The sequence below is a fragment of the Panthera tigris genome, chromosome B1 (genome assembly GCF_018350195.1).
Source record: "Panthera tigris isolate Pti1 chromosome B1, P.tigris_Pti1_mat1.1, whole genome shotgun sequence".
In the NCBI taxonomy this organism is placed as follows: Eukaryota; Metazoa; Chordata; class Mammalia; order Carnivora; family Felidae; genus Panthera; species Panthera tigris.
The window spans coordinates 110,296,944-110,303,033 of NC_056663.1; positions in this window are offsets into that span (position 1 = coordinate 110,296,944).

Here is a 6,090-nt window from a genome sequence, read left to right on the forward strand (position 1 = left end):
TGTGCAGGCTTTGGACTTTATAGAAATGGAATCACATTATGCTTCTACATGTGATTGATTAAATATTCTCACGAGATTCATTCACATTGTTTTGAATATTGGTAGTTTTTAATATTCTCATTCCTGTTTGATATTCCACTGTAAAAATAACTGTAATCTACTTACGTATATTACTCTTTTTTTTGCCAGTTTTATTGAGAAATAATTGACATACGTCACTGCATAAGTTTAAGGCATACAGCATGATGGCTTCATTTACATGTATTGTGAAATGATGACCACAGTAGGTTCATCTTCTCATATAGGTACAATAAAAAGAGGGAGAAAAAGGGAAAAATTTTTCTTGTGATGAGAATTCTTAGGTTTATTATCTTGACAACTTTCCTGTATATTGTACAGCAGTGTTAGCTGTGGTCATCACGTTGTCCATTACATTCCTAGTACTTATTTATCATATAACTGGAATTTTGTGCTTTTGATCACCTTCTTCCAACTCCCCCTCCCTCTACCCTCCACTTCTAGTAACCACAAGTCTGATCTCTTTTTCTAGAAGTTTGGGGATTTTTGTTTTTAATATGCCACATATAAGTGAGATCATACAGTATTTGTCTTTCTTGGACTTACTTAATATTATGCCTTCAAGGTCCATCCATGTTTTCACAAATGGTAGGATTTCCTTGTTTTTTATGGCTAAATAACATGTGATATTCATATATGATGTACATTCATATTCATATTTACATATGATATATATATCACAGCTTCTGCCTTTTTTAAGTAAACTCTGCACCCTTTTTGGAGTTTGAATTCATGACCCCAAGATCAAGAGTCACATGTGCCACCAACTGAGCCAGCCAGGCGGCCCTGTGTCACAACTTCTTTATCCATTCATCCATCAATGGACACTTAGGTTGTTTCCATGTCTAAGCTGCTATGAATGGATGACTTTTTGAGTTAGAGTTTTCATTTCCTCTGGATATATCTCCAGAAGTATAATTGCTGGATCATATGGTAGTTCTATTTTTAATTTTTTTTTTTTTTTTTTTTGAGGAAACTCCATGCTGTTTCCATAGTGGCTATACCAATTTACAATCCTACAAACATGCACAAGGGTTCTCTTTTCTCCATATTCACACTAACAGTTGTTGTCTTTTTGATGATGGCTATTCCAACAGGCATGAGGTGATAGATACCTCATTGTGGTTTTAATTTGCATTTCCCTAATGACTAGTGATGTTGAGCATTTTTTCACATACCTGCTTGGCCTTTCATATATCTTCTTTGGAGAAAAGACTTAGTTCTTTTGCCCATTTTTTTTAACTGATCCTAGAGGAACAACTTTCAGCCTTTTATCATTGAGTATAATATTAGCTGTGGGCCTGTCATATATAGCCTTTATAATGTTGAGATATGTTCCTCTCTGCCTAATTTATTGAGAGTTTATTGTGAATGGATATTGAATTTTGTCAAATGCTTTTTCTGCATCTATTGAGATGATGATTCTTTTTTTTCTATTGTATGGTATCACATTGATTTGTATATATTGAACTATCCTTGCATTCCAGGAATAAATCCAACTTGATCATGGTGAATGATCCTTTTAGTGTGCACTTAAATTAGGAAAACAATGTATGAACAAAACAAGAAGTTCAACAAGGAAATAGGCACCATCTAAAACAAAAAACAAAGAAATCTAGAGTTAAAAAATACAACTGAAGAATTCAATAGAGATTTTCAAAAGTAGACTTTTCCATGTAAAAGAAAGAATTTGTTACGTAAAGGACATTGAAAGGGATATTGACAATTATCCAGAGAAGCAAAAACTAAAAAAAAAAAAAAAAAAAAAAAAAAAAAAAAGATTGAAGAAAGCCTTTGGGAATTATGAAACACAAAACAAACACTATTCACATTATGGGAATTCCAGAAGAAGAAAAAAGAACAGAAACTGTATTTAAAGCAATCAGGGAATGTGGGGAGAGAAATAGACATTCAGATCTATGAGGCCCAAAGGATAAAGGATCCCAAGTAGGTCAACACAAATAGGACTACGCTGAGACACATAGTAATTAAGTTGTCAAAAGTCAAAGACAATTTTAAAAGGAGCAAGAGAAAAGAAGTTATATACCAGGGAAACTCCATAAGACTATTGACCAGTTTCTCAGTAGAAACTTTTCAGGCCAGGAGAGAATGAGATGACATATTTAAAATACCAAAAGAAAATAACTGTCAACCAGAAATTCTATAGCCAGTGAAGTCCTTCAGAAACAAAGGGATAAAGATTTTCCTGAACAAACAAGAGCTGAGGGGGTTCCTTACCACCAGACCTCCCTCCGAAGGGAGTTCTTTGAGCAAAAGTAAAAGAATGCTAATTAACATCATAAACACAGGTAGTGTAAATCCCACCAATGATGGTAAATATATAGTCATAGTTAGATTCTGCAACATAGTAATAATGGTACATAATTCACTTACAATCCTAGTTTTAAAAAGGGGGGTTATGTCTCTGTTAATTTGTTTGATGGTTGCTATTCCTTGTCAAACTTCTTGTGGTTTTTTTTCATGCATTGTTTTCCTAATTTCATTTATTTGTGTTTTCTTGTAGTTCACTAAACTTTAAGAGGATTATTCAAAATCTTTGATAATTTATAGATTTCCATTTCTTTAGGGTCAATTATTGGAGCTATATTAGCTTTCCTTGGTGGTATCATATTTACCTAATTTTTCATGATCCTTGATTCTGTATGTTGTACCTGTACATTTGAGTAATCAGGCTCCCCTTCCAGTCTTTAAATATTTGCTTTCGCAGAGACAGTTCTTAACCAGTCAGCTCAGTTTGGATTTCTTGGCGGTGTTGTTGGGCAGGTGGGGCATGCTATTGTCTGTTTTGGGGTGAGGTAAGGGTTTGAGCTCTGAGGATTAGGTGGGGGGTTGTGCCACTGGCAGAGAACATTTGGATAGAACAGCTGGCTCGGTCCCCTACCCAAGCGAGGCTGTAGGATGGTCTCTGGGTTGCCTGCAGGGCAGTAGGATAGGATCCAGGGCCCAGACAGCTCATCGTTGAGTGACCCAAATCAGGTCAGACTGTACACTGAATTCCCTGGTCAGGTGAGGCCACTGGCTCTTCTCTGCAGAGGGGGGAAGCCTGGGCTGCGCTCTCTGTTCCAGTGCCACAGTAAGCAGTGCTGTTGAATGGACTGTGCAGCATCTTGTGTATTAGGTTCCTTGGTCACACGTACTACAGGCTATATTCAGCAATGAGCGGAGCTGTGAATTAGATTCTCAAATGCCGTGGGAGATTCTCAGATGCTCTTTGTTGTCTTAACTCAAACCAACCCACATCCCACGTTCCCTGGATGAACAGGACCATGGCTTTGCTTGTCAAATTATTGGCTCTGCTGTCTACCACTCAGTTTGAGTTCTGCTGGGCCACACAGTTTCCAGGAGTTGTCACCAGCGCTTCTGGTCAGATGGGGTCGAAAGCCACTGTTCACAGGGATGGAGCTATGTTGAAGCTCCTTTTTCTGGGTGGGAAGGGGAGAGGCTACTTCAGGCTACTCTGAAGTTTCACAGGGAGGAGCCAGAAGTTACCCTCAGTTTGGGCTGTGAATTGACCCCTCCGCTTGTGTGTAGTATGGGAACACTCCACTCCCAGTACTGGCTTTGTTCCGGGGGCAATCAGCTCTGCCCATCCCCTCCTCTGCTCTACTGCTGCTGCTGGACCACAGATTCCAGTTGTGCCAGCCCTTCTGGTCAGATGGGGCCATAAGACACTCCACCGAGGGTGGAGCTCTGATTCAGGTCCTTGGCTTGGGCCTGGGGCAAGCCAGGCTTTAGAGCTGGCAGAATTCATTTGAGGAACTAAATCAGGCAGATCTCCTACCTGCTGAGTTCCCTGGTCAGAGTTTTGCAGGTAAGCAAAAACCCCTGGTTGGGATTACTTGTTGGGCACTGCAGGTGTGAACTCAGTCTGACTGTCCTGTTTGTTGTAAGCCCCTGCCTCCTTTGTCACAGTCAGATTCCCAGTGGCTGGGCCCTGCAGATTCCCCGGCAATCTCCATGGAGTGAGATCAGCGTAGGGACTTCCTAAAAGTGACCCAATGCTGGGGATGACTGGCTATTCCTCTTGGGTCTCTTCTCACTGAAGATCCAGAGGTTCAGGGGAGACCTCTCCAAGTGGTGCTGTGCTATCTCAGGGAGGGGCAATGTGGTCAACATGTAGTCACTTCTTACCCTTTGAATGCAGTCTCTCCCAGTGTCTGTGATGTGGGGGTGTTTCAGCCTCATTTTTGTGTTCTAGGATTCTCTCAGTGGGTCTTATTCTTGAGTGGTGGTTGTTCTGGTGTGGGGGAGCAAAGTCAGGAACAACTTATGTCACCATCTTGTTGACGTCACTCCTAAATTTTTAAAAAATGTTTATTTATTTATTTATTTATTTATTTATTTATTTATTTATTTAGAGAATGTGTGTGTTCATGTGCACATGAGCAGAGGAGGGGCAGAGGGAGAGGGAGAGAGAGAATCCCAAGCAGGCAGCATGGAGCTCAATGTGGGTATTGATCCCACCATCATGAGATCATGACCTGAGCCAAAATCAAGTTGGACTCTCAACCGACTGAGCCACTCAGGTGCCTACCCCCCCCCCCAATTTTTTATTATGAAAAGAATACATTCTCTTTGTAGAAAATTTGTAAAATATAGCAGAGTATACAATAGAAAACAAAAAGCACCTAGGGATCCACTACCCAGAAATAATCGTTACAAACAACAATGTATATATGTGAATAAGTTAACCCATTTGTGGTATGATTTTAAACATTAACAAAGGAATATTTACTCATTCTGTATGGAAAAATGGCAAGGGCTTGATTATAATTAATAGCAATGAAGTGTTGTCTTTATCAGTTAAAACAGAAAACTGCTTACTTGAATTATTTTATAATAAAAAATGACCAGTCTACTTCTATAAAACTATTCTTTTATGTTTGGGAAAGAAATAAAGCCACTGAAGAAACAAAACTTGTTTCATAATTCTCCAAGCCTTGTCCCAAATGTGTTCCTGAGTTTAACAGCAATTGCACGCTTAAACATTCATCCAAACTGTGAAGAAATCAGATTGTTGATTGCTCTTTGAAGGTCTTTGAAGGTTACATTTGCTACTAGGATCCACTTTGCTACTTAATGCAAGAAAAACTGATTACCAGCAAAGAAGTTTAATAGCTGAGCTGGTGATTCCTAAAATCCTTATTTTCAAAAGTTGACTTAAAAAGAACATATATGTTTCATACTCTGCTGCCAACCCCTGTCCTTAGAAATATGCATTTCAATATTTGAGTCGTTTGTGAAAAATCACAAGTTAAAATCTGAGATTATGAAGCCCAGCTTAAAACTTCACAGTAAAATGTAACGTTTGGTATTGTTCTATGATATTGGAACAAAAAGAATGTTTGATTTGGCAATGCTGCATGCTCTTGACTATGGTTTAATTTAAAGACAGCTGTGAAATAGCTTTCTACTAATTTGATTTTTTTATATTAAATAAGAAGGAAATGGAAATTGGTGATTTACTCGACAGATATTGGACCTTGAAAATTAAATAATTGTTTAAAAACATTAGCTTAATGCTGACTTGAAATGCCTGCTTCGTAATTAGTCATGAGTGAAATGTGTGTTTAGCTCAAGTTGTGTTTTTGGTTTATATTAGCATGACTTGATGATAGAATAAAGGAAAAATACAATACAAATATCTCTGCAAGGCCCTGAGTTCTTTTCATCTTGAAATACTAGATAGGTTAATATTTTTAACTCTTCTGTTTTATTTTTATTTTTTTAATTAAAAAAAATTTTTTTAATGTTTATTTATTTTTGACAGAGCATGAGCGGGGGAGGGGCAGAGAGAGAGGGAGACACAGAATCCTAAGCAGGCTCCAGGCTCTGAGCTGTCAGCACAGAGCCTGACGCGGGGCTTGAATCCACTGACCGTGAGATCATGACCTGAGCCGAAGTCGGACACTCAACTGATTGAGCCACCAAGGCGCCCCTAACTCTTCTGTTTTATTTAGTCTCTTTATTATTGATTTTCTCTCCTATTCT